Raw genomic sequence first — 13311 nt, 5'->3', positions numbered from 1 at the left:
GGGGTTAGGGATGGCAACTGGAGTTGGGACAGGGACTGCTGCCCTGGTCAGCGGAAACCGACAATATTGGGCCCTTCAAACAGCAGCAGATGAGGATCTGTGGACACTAGAACAGTCTGTCTCCAAATTAGAGCAGTCGCTCGCCTCGTTCTCGGAGGTTGTGTTGCAGAACAGGCGAGGATTAGATTTATTGTTTCTTAAGGAAGGGGGTCTATGTGCTGCACTAGGTGAAGAATGTTGCTTTTATGCAGATCATTCAGGGATAGTCAGGGACTCCATGACTAAGCCAAGAGAAAGGCTTTACAAGAGACAGAGAGACCAAAAGAGTCAACAGGGATGGTTCGAGGGATGGTTCAACAGGTGCCCCTGGATGACCACCCTGGTCTCTACATTGCTGGGACCCCTAATCATTCTCCTCCTACTCCTGACCTTCGGACCCTGTATTCTGAACAGGCTACTCCAATTCATTCATGATAGACTATCTATCACTCAAGCATTGGTGCTAACCCAACAGTACCAGGCCCAGCATATTGTTGATAGCTTGCCCTAAAATTTAAAGATTTAAATTGGTTCAAAGAAAAAGGGGGGGGGGATGAAAGAGTCAAACATTAGAAAAGAGGAACAAGCCTCAGTCCCAGACCCCCAACCCCTCAGCCACAGCAGAACATTAAAAAAGAGGAATGAGCCTCAGTCCCAGACCCCCCAACCCCTCAGCCTCAGGAGAACATTAGAAAAGAGAAACAAACACCAGTCCCAGACCCCCCAAACTGTCAACCTCAGGAGAAATATTCTTTGATATTTCTTATGGCATCAGCAGAATTATCTTGTGACATTATTAGGTCTAGCAGAACATCCTGTGGCTACTCTAGGAAGAAAAACAGCCCCCATGGAGATCCTCTGGCCAGGTCCATTGCCAGCACTGATCAGTGCCCAGGTCACCTGCTGAGGTTGGTGTGGGTCCTTCTGGGCTGTAGCCAGAGCCAGGAAAAGCAGGATGACCATTAGCTGCAGTACTGCCACCTGGTATCAGGATAGCACACACTTGCAGCTCATGTAGCCAGGGCCATTCTGTTGATGTAATCAACAGTCTTATTAAATAAGAAACACCGAAACAATGTAAAAGAGAAAGCCGAGAGGTCAGAGCTCAGAGCTAAAATCTCACCCTTCCGCCTGCGGTGTCCCAGCTTCCCGAAAGAGAGCTATATCCTGTCTGTTCATTTTTTTATAGTATTTTGTTCTGCCTTCTCATTGGTTGTAAACCCAAACATGTGACTGCCTCGTCACTGTCTGAATGTACAGCCCCCTAGGTCTTAAAGGCATATGTCTCCAATGCTGGCTGTATCCCTGAACACACAGAGATCTATGGGATTAAAGGCGTGTGCCAACACCGCCACACTCTTGCTATGGCTCTAATAGCTCTGACCCCCGGGCAACTTTATTTAGTAACATACAATCAAAATCACATTTCAGTATAATTAGAATACCACCACACCATTCTCATTGGGAGGATTCAGCTTCCATAGTTTGTGTTGCCGAATCTCATGTACAAGTATGTAGAAGGCATCCTCCACACCCTGCCGAGTCTTGGCTGATGTTTTAATGTAGGGGATGTCATAGCTGCAGGCAAGTTTCTGGGCCTATTGATACTCAACAGTACGAGCAGCCAAGTCACACTTTTTCCCCACCAGCACCATTGGCACATCATCAGAGTCCTTCACCCATTTGATGTGTTCTCTGTACTGATGGATGTCTTCCAAGGACTTGGTGTTGTTATGGCAAACACACAGAGGAAAGCCTCCCCTGTGCACATGTACTGGTCCTTCACGGCACCAATTCCTCCCAACCAGCTGTGTCTAGGATGTCCAGCAGACATGTCTCCCCATCAATAATCTCCTGTTTCCAATAGAAATCCTCTATGGTGGGGTCATATTCATCTACAAAATGATTCTGGATTAGCTGGATGGTCAGGGCACTTCCCTATGCCTTCAGCACGCACCACCACAGGCCTGTATTCTGTCATTGTTTCTGTAGGGACTGTCACTCCAGGAGCTCCTGCCCCACAAGGGGCACAAAGGAGTGGCTGGGGAGCAGAAGGCCCTGATTGGGGCCTGAGGTAGGTGTCCTTGTAGCCCAAAGGCCAGAGTGTGATGGCCTTGGGGTACAGAATAACTAAATGTGGGGGCTATTTCTCCTTTTTATTTTATTAAAACAAAAAACATATTTAAGTTTAACATATGTTTGTCAGAGGATATTTGGCTCTGGGGTTAGCTCCCTATGTTTGTAAAGGGGGTACCTTTAGGAAGGGTTGACATGCCTAGTTGACATGACTATCTTTTTTAAGGTCAATATCCTAGATCCTGATACCAGCTTATCAGCTTGGCAGTTTCCCTTGGACAGAAATTTTGGGAGCCCAGAATGCCCCCTTGTATGTTGTATGGGGTATTCCCATCCCTCCAGTAATCCCTTGATGGCAACCATGAGTGGGGAAATTAACTACATACTCTGTTGGACTCTATCTATGAACTCTGGTGGCAGTTTGTTGGGTTTTTGTTTCACTCCTGCTATGGGAGATTTGGTAGGCCCTTTAATATGATTTGTTCCAGGATATAAGTCCTGTTTGTCTGACCTGATCTCGGTATGGCCTTTGTATGAATGCCTGCTGGACCCCCATAAAGTAACCTTTAGCAGTACTTGCTAGCATGTCATAGGTGATTGGGATGGGGGGGTTGGCCACCCAGTTGGCCTCTACCCTGGTCCAGTATTCCTCCTTATGTTTAGCATCCCTGGGGTACAACTCTAGAGGTCTATTAGGGCTGGGGGCCAAGTTTTCCCCTGACCCATACCTCCCAGTGTGGGGCTGGTTGTAGGGGTTCATATCTCAGAGATCTCTCCTTAATGTTATGTATGGTGTTTGAGCAGCCCCAACCCTGGGGTCCCAAGGTAGAGGGCCAGAATTCCTTGGGGTGCAGGGCTCCGGCACAGTGATTTTTACTTTTGTTTTAACCTCTACTGTATATTTCTCTGCGTATCTCTCATGCTCCTCACCAAATTTGGCCCAATTATTTTTTTCTTTACTCTTAGAACCTTCCCTGTCTTTTTTCTTCTTCCCTTCCATGTTCTCCTTCCTTTCTTTTCTAACCCTTGGGGAGAATTATTTTTCCTTTCTGACTCCTGATAAGGGGGTGGCAGAGAATCTGGGTGAAAAGCCACCTTAAGGGCTGTGATAATAGGATAGAAGCCCAGGGGCAGCAGTATGCCAAAATGTTTCTCCCTTACTCTTGCCAGCTTTTCTATTTGAGCACAGGTGCTGTAGGAGATAAGGTTGGCACTAAGCACCCAAGATGCATGGAGAATTATAATCTGTCAGGAGGCAACAACATTACTTTTAGAAATTTCAAGCCCTCTAGACTTAAACATATAACACAGGACCTTGAGGGCTGGCTTATCACTTTAGAAGGTTGCATGACCCATACTGAGGGTTTCATGTACCTTGGAAGACCGCTTGGCCTTGGCCGAAGTACTTCAAGCCCCGTGCTGGGCGCCAGCTGTGGGGTCCTGACCCACCCAGAATTTAGGTCACCTGTAAAGAGGTGGCGTGTGTGGTAGTATTCTAATTGTACTGAAATGTAATTTTGATTGTATGTTAATAAAATAAAGTTGCCCGGGGGTCAGAGCTATTAGAGCCATAGAAAGAGCATGGCGGTGGTGGCACACGCCTTTAATCCCATAGATCTCTGTATGTTCAGGGATATAGCCAGCATTGGAGACATACGCCTTTAAGACCTAGAGGGCTGTACATACAGACAGTGACGAGGCAGTCACGTGTTTGGGTTTACAACCAATGAGAAGGCAGAATGACTTTGAAATGACTGACACACAAGGAAATAGCTCTCTTTCGGGAAACTGGGACACAGCAGGAGGAAGGGTGAGATTTTAGCTCTGAGCTCTGACCTCTTGGCTTTCTCTTTTACATTGTTTCTGTGTTTCTTATTTAATAAGACGGTTGGTTACATCAACAGGCCTGGAACCTAAGAAAGGTAAGAGCACCACTCACCCATTTCCCAGCCTTCTTTCTTACCAGGAGACAATCAGACACAGCAGGGAGTCAAGCCAAGCAAGACCTCAGTTATAGTTAGGCAGTAAGCCTCTTTTATAGCAAAAACCTCAGAACCCTAGGAGGGGGTGAATGAACCAACCAATCATTTTAAAGGTCACCCTATTTACAAATTGTTTATGCCCTGACATCATATCCTGATCTTAGTGTCTTATCTCAGCATAAATAACTTGAGCTAACTTCCTTCCTCACCATTTGTATCTAATCTCCATACAAACAACCCAAACTAACTTCCTTTTAGCACCATCCTTGTATCTACTCTCTGTGTAAACAGCTTAAGCTAACTTCCTCTGGCACCTTTAGTATCTTCTCACTGGGTAAACAGCTTAAAGCTTAAGCTCTATTTGTCTTTCTCTGGGTACCCTCTTTGTAACTCATGTATGCCCCACAATCAATCCCCCTCTCCTCCCAATGATTCTTTTTTTTTCCCTTGGTTTTTTGAAACAGGGTTTTTTCATGTTGTTTTGGTGCCTGTCCTGGATCTCTCTCTGTAGACCAGGCTGGCCTCAACCTCACAGTAATCTGCCTGGCTCTGCCTCCTGAATGCTGGGATTAAAGGTATATGCCACCACCACCTGCCACCCACCACCCATGATTCTTGAGACAGGATCACTCCTTGACCTGGAACTCACTAAATAGAGTAGTTCAGCAGGCCAGCACATCCTGGGGATGCTATCTCCACCTTCTTATGACTGGTATTATTGGAGCACACTATCATTCACTGCCTTTCATATACATTCTGGGGATCAAATGTACCATGGTGCTTACATGGCAGGCACATTACCAACTGAGTCATCATCCCATTATTAATGTAATTTAAAACTAATCTAAAATTTAAACTATTTTAAAAATGATCTGAAATGAAAAACATAATGGTTTTAAAGTTTCAAGATGAAGTCTTTAGTGACAGTTAAGACATTACAAAGTTGTGCCACTAATACCTTGACCTAAAGTTGAAACATTCCCACCACTCCAAAGCAGGTGGAGCCCATTATGACATTCTGTTTCCCCCTCCAGTTCCTGAAACATTGGCCTATGTTCTGCATTTCTAAATTAATTTGTTCTCAGTAATAATCTAAGTGTACACCCATAATATTTTGTTATGTGTGGCTAGCTTTCCAAGTTTGGATCAAGTTTTAAGGTGCATCATAATATAGCACCCACAAGACCTCCATCCTTAAACATAGTTACTTTTCATTTTAAATATGTCATATCTCTTTTCTGTAGGGGTCTGAGCTTTTTCCTGCTTTTGACTAGAATGGATTGTACAGATTTGCTGAAATGATCTTGGTATCCTCACTGAAACTGCTTGTTTTTGTTATATTTCTGAGCACTCATTTCTGCTTACTGGGCATCTTTCTAGTATTGCAACAGTGCCACATGGTGATCATTTTGTAGCTTCATTGTAGGTTTTGGGATTATAAAGTGTGAACCTTCGTTTATTCTGTTGACATCAGACTGTGCTGAATATTCAGGTCCCTTGCAATTCCACATGAATAGATGTAATAATAACTTCACTATGTCCTTTCTAACTTAGATGTCTTTGTATCTCTTCTTGTCTACTTGTAGGGTCATTTCTTCTGGTTGAATGATGAATTCCAACAGTGACAGTTAGTATCCTTCCCATGCCCCAATATTTCTTTCTCGATGTGGAAAATGATACTTAGTATTGTCTTTTCAGAAACTCTCTAGAAAGACAAAGTTTAATTTTTTTTAACTTCATAATTTTAATTCTAAAATATGTTTTGGGTTTCATCATTTGGTACTTTGGCATCTAATAGCAACATTTTTTTTCTTTATTAAAATTTATTTTTAATATGGAAACCTCCTTATCTACCTGCCAGGCATTTCTTGGGATCCTAGGTGTAATTCCCTTTATCTGCTTCTCTGTTTGCTTCAGTGTTATCCATTGCAGTTTTGCAACTGTAATTACCTCTAGTATATTTTCTTGCACATGGCTTCAATATTAAGGTGAAAAGAAGGACTTAAAACTATCCATCAGGAAACATTCTTTCTGTTTTAGTTAAGGTTTCTGTTACTGTGAAAAGACACCATGACCACAGCAGCTCTTATAAAGGAAAACATTCATTTGGGGTGGCTCACTTACAGTTCAGAGTTCAGTCCATTATCATTCTAGTGGAACATGGCAGCATGCAGGCAGACATGGTGCTGGAGCAGTAGCCAAGAGTCCTACATCTTGCATGTAACAGGAAGTGGGCTGTCTCACTGGGAGTAGCTGGAGCAAACATGATACCTCAAAGCCCACCCCCATGGTGACACACTTCCTCCAACAAGATGACACCTACTCAAAGAAAGCAATATCCCCTAATAATGCCACTCCCAGTGAGCTTATGGGGGTACCAATTTGATTCAAACTACCACATTCTACTCCTTGGCACCCATAAGCTTATAATAATATCATAATGTAAAATTCACTTAGTTTAGCTTCAAAAGTTCCTGTAATCTATCAGTCTCAACAATGTTAAAAAGTCTGACGTTCAAAGTCCCTTGTGAGATTCATGCACCCTTTTAACTGCAATCCCCCATAAAAGCAAAATTAAAAAAAAAAAAACCAGATTACATATACATACTTCTAACATATATTGGCACAGGATATACACCACTGTTACAATATGTAGGGAATGGAGAATATTGAGGAAATAATGGACCAAAGCAATATCGAAAACCAGCTGGGCAAACTCCACACACTGCATCTCCATGTCTGATGTCCTCTCAGTTTTGTTAACTACAACACACTTCTTTCTCTTGGGCTGGTTCCACTCCCTGTTAGCAGCTTTCCTCAGCAGGTATCCCTTAACTCTGGCATCTCTAATACCTTGGAATCTCTGAAGCAATCCAGGCTTCAACTTCACAGCTTTACACAATGGCCATTTAGGGTTCCACTCAGAGACACCTTTGGCACATGCCCGGTCTAAGCAGCTTTCCTTAGATACAGAGGCAAATTTCATAACCCTTCTCTTCTATTCTTAATTCTAAAGTCAGAACCACATGGTTAATGCTTCCAAGTTATGCTTCTTGTTGGTACTGGAATATAGTCTTGTTGTTCAGTTACATCTTCCATCAGATTTTTGTTGTAGATGGTTAGACGAGGCTTGCCTCAAACTCAGATCCACCAGCTTCTGCTTTCCTAGTATTGGAATTAAAGGTGTGCACCTCCACACCTGGCTATAAAATTTTCTTTATTTCATTTTCACAAGTTGGAAACATAGCTGATTGGGATATTAACCTGGGGTCACCACTGAATTAATGCCATTTTTTTAGATCAATTTCTCTCCTTGAACACAGGATTAACTCCATTCTATTTCCTCCTGCCCCTTTTCTCAATCTGTAAATGTTGTCTTTTAATTTGCTCAACTTTTCCTTTTCATTATAAATCTTTAACAGAGTAAAGACTAATAACCACATAACAGAGTCTATTCTAGGCTGTTTTGAGTTTTCTTCTGCCAATGGAATTAATCCAAAACTCTTCATTCTAACCTCAGGCAGATTATTCGGAAAGGGCAAAAAGCAGCTACATTCTTCAACAAAATATCACAAGAATGGTCTCTAGGCCACATGCTCATGTTTTCTCCTCTAGAACTTCTTGAGAAAGACCCCACAGCTCATCAAATCACACTCAGCACCAATGTCTTCCATGATCCTATTAGTATGTACTATCAAGCAGTACTGAAAGCATTCTAGTGCTTTCCTAACCCAAAGTAGCAAAGTCCAAATTCCTGCAAACCAAAACATGGTCTAGCCTATCATAGCAATACCCTAGTCCCTGGTACCAACTTCTGACTTAGTTAGGGTTCTGTTGTTGTGAAGAGACACCATGACCATGGCAACTCTTTCAAAGGAAAACATTTATTTGGGCTAGCTCAGTTACACTTCAGAGGTTCAGTCCATTATCATCACAGTGGGACATGGTGGCATGTAGACAGACTTGGTGCTGTAGATGTAGCTGAGAGTCCTATGTATGGTAGGCAACATGAAGTGGACTGTCTCACTGTAAGTGGCTGGAACATGTATGAGACCTCAAAGTCCACCTCCACAGTGACATACTTCCTTCCAAGTCCACACCCACTCCAACAAAAACACACCTCCTAATAGTACCACTCCTTATGAGCTTATGGGGGCCAGTTACATTCAAACTACCAAATTTCCTTTTGTGTTCCTGAAACTTTTGAGAAAGAACAATGTCAATTTTTTAAAAGGTATTGTAAAATTCATACACGGTGATCTATTCCTTTTTGTGGTTGCCTATTCTAAAAGCCTTAATTTTATAATTTCTGATTGAATTTATTTATTATTATATATTTATTAATATATTTCTAGATATTAAAGTTATTTTTGGATGTGTTTTTCTAGGATATTTTTCTTTGCAGGATGCTCAGTAGATCATTGGTAGCTTACTCTGTTTCCTGCAGCTTGTCTTCATGCAACCATCACCAACAAAGCTGCAGTCCCAGGTTTTAATTTCCATAAAGTCAGACGCTCCTGTTTTTCTTCACATTTTACTTATTTATTTTTTTTTTATTTTCTTCCTTTGCACAGATCTAGCTGATGCCTTGGCAACTTGATTGACCATGCTAATGACACAACTTTTGACTTTACTGATTCTCTCTACTCCTTTTCATTTATTTATTTCATAAAATGTGTTATTATTCCTCTTCCCAGCTCTTGCTTACAGCTACTTATGGTTTGAATAGATTATGCATGTGACATTTCATTTTTTAATAAGAGATAAATTTACAATTAATTTTCCTCTGTGTCTCTTCTTCCCTGAGCTCTATTTTCTAGTGTGATCTTTTGGTTTTCATTCATCTCTGACTATTTTTCTAGTTTCTTCAATGTATTTTCCACATATTTGTCAATTCTCCAGTTTTTCTTCAATTGTTCATTTGCTCTTTCATGCTCTTAAAAGATAGTGTGAATTAGTTTTCAGCTGTTTATTGATTTTTTGTGGGTGTGGTTTAATATTGGCACATGTTTCTTTCCACCTGACTGCTCTGTGCCTTGTGCTTGAGCACTGGGAAAACTGTTTTCTGCTCCGTGATAGTCTGTCGTCTTCTTAAAGATCCCTGAGGTTTAACTGATTTAGCTTTAGTCGCTATATTCATTATTAAAGGGAGAGAATGATGGGAACAGAGGGAGAAAAAATGGCACAAATCTTCTCTAGTACTTTAAATTCTCCTTTTCTTGGTCAGGGGTCTAGTGGCTGTGAAATTCTGACTGTTTATAAAATTCTAACAATGATCATTTTGCTCATTTGTTTTTCTTTTTCTTTTCTTTATTTCTTCTTTCTTCCTCTTCTTTCCTTAGTGGGAGAAACAGATTGGAAGCTGCCCACAGCATCAGTTGGTGGATGTCACTTTGTCCAATTTTCTACTTTTAAAGCACTGTAAGGAAGCAAAGATGGGGCAGGGGCAGGGCAAACGCTGATGAAGAAAACAGCCTGCTTCCAATGTAGGCAGAAGGGCTTCCCCACCACTGCCTTCACCCTGGTATGGATCCAGACATGCAGGTGTGATCATACAGGGATATGAATTTGAAAGGTACTCTATATCAGAGGCAGAAGCCACCCGGTTCTAATCAACTCACCACAATGATTCTTAATGTTCACTGCATCTGTTTATTTTCATAGCAGAAACCATTTGCTTTATGTGGGAACAGATGTATCTGTGAATGTTGCACCAACAATGTCCCCACCCTGGAGTAAAGCAGCACTTTAAAGTTGTTGCCTGAGACTTTGCCTAAGTGCACAATTAGTGAACAATGAAGAACTCATTATCTCTTTCATCTTTACAGCCAAGCAAACAAACTATTAACACTGGTGTTGTGAAAACACCCAAGCAAAATCAAATCCACATAAACACACATAGCACTCTTCTCAGGTTCCTAAGATGGGGAAAGCATCTGTTGTCTTAAGAGATACAAAAAAATACTCCCAGAAGTCATTATTGTCTTGATATCCAGTGACTCTGATAATACATACATATATATATGAGAGAGAATAAATCATGTTTAGTTGCATGTACAATCACTTTTTTGTATGATATTCTAATTATCTTATTTTACTTTTAATTTTTATTTTATTTTTTAAAATCATGTATGTGTTAGGTATTCATGTTTGTATCTGAGGAGGGCAGAAAAGGACATTGGATCCCCTGAAGCTGGAGGCTGGAGTCACAAGATGTTGTAAGTATCCTGGGAATCAAATTAAACTCTTAAACATTGTAATATATATATATATATATATATATATATATATATATATGCATACATATATACACATACATACATATACATATACATATGTGTATGTGTGTGTGTACTTATATATTTATATGTGTATTGTTGTACCCATTTCACAAAACCCCCAGAGACCACCAAGGAGCAAGTTTCCAATGCAAGCACATAAGGGCCCTTTTATTGTCAGGTTCAACCTGGACCACAGCCAGGCAGATGGAGGAAAATGCAGCAGCTCCTGCAAGCCCAGGTGTAGAGAGTTTTTAAAGGGAAAAACCGCAAGCCAGGAATTACATGCTTTGTCAATGTGGGATTGGGTAGAAGGGAAATGGGGCAAGGTGATTTTTTTAAAACTATTGGCCTAGACTTTGGGCATGAAACCACATTTGAAACTACTGGGTTACACTTTTTGGCAGGGAACCACAACTTGCTGAGCAGGATTATCTGAGCTGCTCAGCAGGATTATCTAGATAACTTCAAGGGCCATAAACTGTAGACAGAATGTCTGTAGGAGCACACTGTCCTGTATCTGTTTGAGTTGTCAAGGCACATTCCTGAGGTCCTTCCTGGAACTGAGTACAGCAGGTGGTCTAAGATGGTGGTCTTAACCTAAGATGGGGTCTGTATTGCCTTCACAGTATAATTATGTATTTATATATGTACATGTATACTTACATACACACAGAGACACACAGATACACACACACACACACACACACACACACACACACAAACACACATATGGGGTTTCTGTCCCACCAGCCCACTCACAAATAGCTACACAGAGACTTATTATTAATTATAAATACTTGGCCTATAGCTTAGGCTTGGTACTAACCAAATATTATGACTCAAATTAACTCATATTCCATATTTCTTATCTACACTCTACCACATGGTGGTACCTTTTCCCAGCACAGCATGTTCATCTTGTTTCTCTCCACATCTCTGGCAACTCTGCCCTCCTTCTTCCCCACACTCTTTGTTCACAAGTTCCACCTAACCTATTACTGCCTAGCTATTGGCCAGTCAGCTCTTTATTAAACAAGTGAGAGTAATAAATATTCAAAGTGTACAAAAAGATTGTTCCATCTCTCTCTCTCTCTCTCTCTCTCTCTCTCTCTCTCTCTCTCTCTCTCTCTCTAATGTATATATGTATAGTTTGGTACCACCCACAGATTCAGGTATACTGGGGAAGGGACATTATCAGGAGTTGATTCCAGTATGAGAGGGTTTCTTCCACCAGTGCTGTCTCTTCTGCAGCATACATTGTGTCACAGGCAACTAAGGGCACTTATGCTGGGCTGTAGCACATTACTGCTTCAGTGTAGTGTCCTAATTGCTTGTTTTCCTGTTCTAGGCAGATGCAGCACAGTGCCCTCCTTAACACTCCTCAGGCGGCCCAATCACACTCTGAGCCCCACCTCTTTGACCATGCTGTTCTTTCTACTCACATGTGCTGCTCTAATGACTTATCACCTCTTTTACAAAGCAAAGAGAGGGAAAAAAACCACAGAGAGCCCCTCGCTCCTCCTTGACACTCCATATTCTCTTTTTTAATTTTTTTCCTGTGGAACACTTATTGAACTGGTGATTATCTGCTTATTAACTTCCCAACACTAAAAAGCATAATTGGTAAAAATACACCTTTGTCTCATTCTATCTACCTGCCTGACATTTGCTTAAGACATGATCAGGCAGTTGCTGAAATGTGGTGTATTTATTGAATAAATACATGGATTTCTTCATTAAAAAGTAATTTTGAAATAGAGCAATAACACAAATGTACTAAGAATTGAAAAGTAGTTAAAAGGCTATTTAGCTTTAATTCTCTAGTGAAAATTGAATTTCACAAGGGTGATATTCAGGGATATTAAAGGATATATGAATGTACTCATCCATGACAAATAACTAACGATTCTGTAGAGACCTAAAATCTTCACATATCCACAAGTTTAATTATGTATTCAAGCCAGGTAAAAATGAAATAATATTAATTTCTTACCTATGTAATAGTGTCATTCCATGTGTTCTTACATTTTGTGATTAGTCAAGTCTGGCCTCGTGCAGAATGATTGTTCTTCCTTGTGATCATATTTTAAATTCGAAGACTTTTCACTTCTGTGTGGCTCAGTGCCAGGTTATAAATGGCCAGGGACTTCTGAAATAGTATGAGCGGGACAGTTTATTATATTAAAAATTCTTAATGTGACCTACATTCACACATTTGAGTTTTAAAATATTCATTATAATTTGGTATCATTTAGCAAAACCATTAGAGATTAAAATGTTATTTCTGAGGGCAATTTTTAATGAGTATCTATGCCAAGTGTTCATTCAACTCAAGTCAAATAAAGTTACTTAAAGAAAACTCACAAATCTTTTCTCCCAAATTCCTCCTTCACTGGTATTCTAATCCAGAGAATTACATAATTAGTAATGAATGTCTTCACCTTTTATCACACACACATTGAGAAGTAATGATGTACCATTCTATCCTAGGCTCCAGTTTCAATCAAAGAAGTAGACCAAGAACTAAGGAGATAGCTATGTGTTCAAAAATACTTGCTGCACAAGCTTGAAGACCTAGGTTTTAATCCCTGACATCCATGCAAACACCCTTGTGCACCTAGAACTCCACAATGGAAGGGGCAGAAACATGGGGTTGCTAGAGATTAGTTGCTGGGGATTAGCACAGTTCCCTGTTCAGTGAGAGACCTTATCTCAGGATAATAATAAGAAGAGTGGCAGAGAAACAATGGCAGACAGTCTCCCCTGGCCTCTGTGCAAACAAGTCCAGGTGTGTACCTATGTACACACTCACAGAGGCATCCGACATGCACACACACACACACACACACACACACACACACACACACACCACAGGAGAGAATCACGGCCTTTAATCTTAGGAAAATAGCATACAGAGGAAGAATAGTAAGAAT

At 40.9% G+C, this 13311-nt stretch overlaps 1 pseudogene; it reads right to left on the bottom strand.

Annotated features, from left to right (window-relative positions):
• Window positions 1–1026: 1026 nt before the first annotated feature.
• On the bottom strand, window positions 1027–2053 carry LOC114685978 (annotated as a pseudogene).
• Window positions 2054–13311: the final 11258 nt, after the last annotated feature.

Source organism: Peromyscus leucopus, chromosome 15 (genome assembly GCF_004664715.2).
Source record: "Peromyscus leucopus breed LL Stock chromosome 15, UCI_PerLeu_2.1, whole genome shotgun sequence".
In the NCBI taxonomy this organism is placed as follows: domain Eukaryota; kingdom Metazoa; phylum Chordata; class Mammalia; order Rodentia; family Cricetidae; genus Peromyscus; species Peromyscus leucopus.
This window is presented reverse-complemented; position numbering and strand designations above follow the sequence as displayed.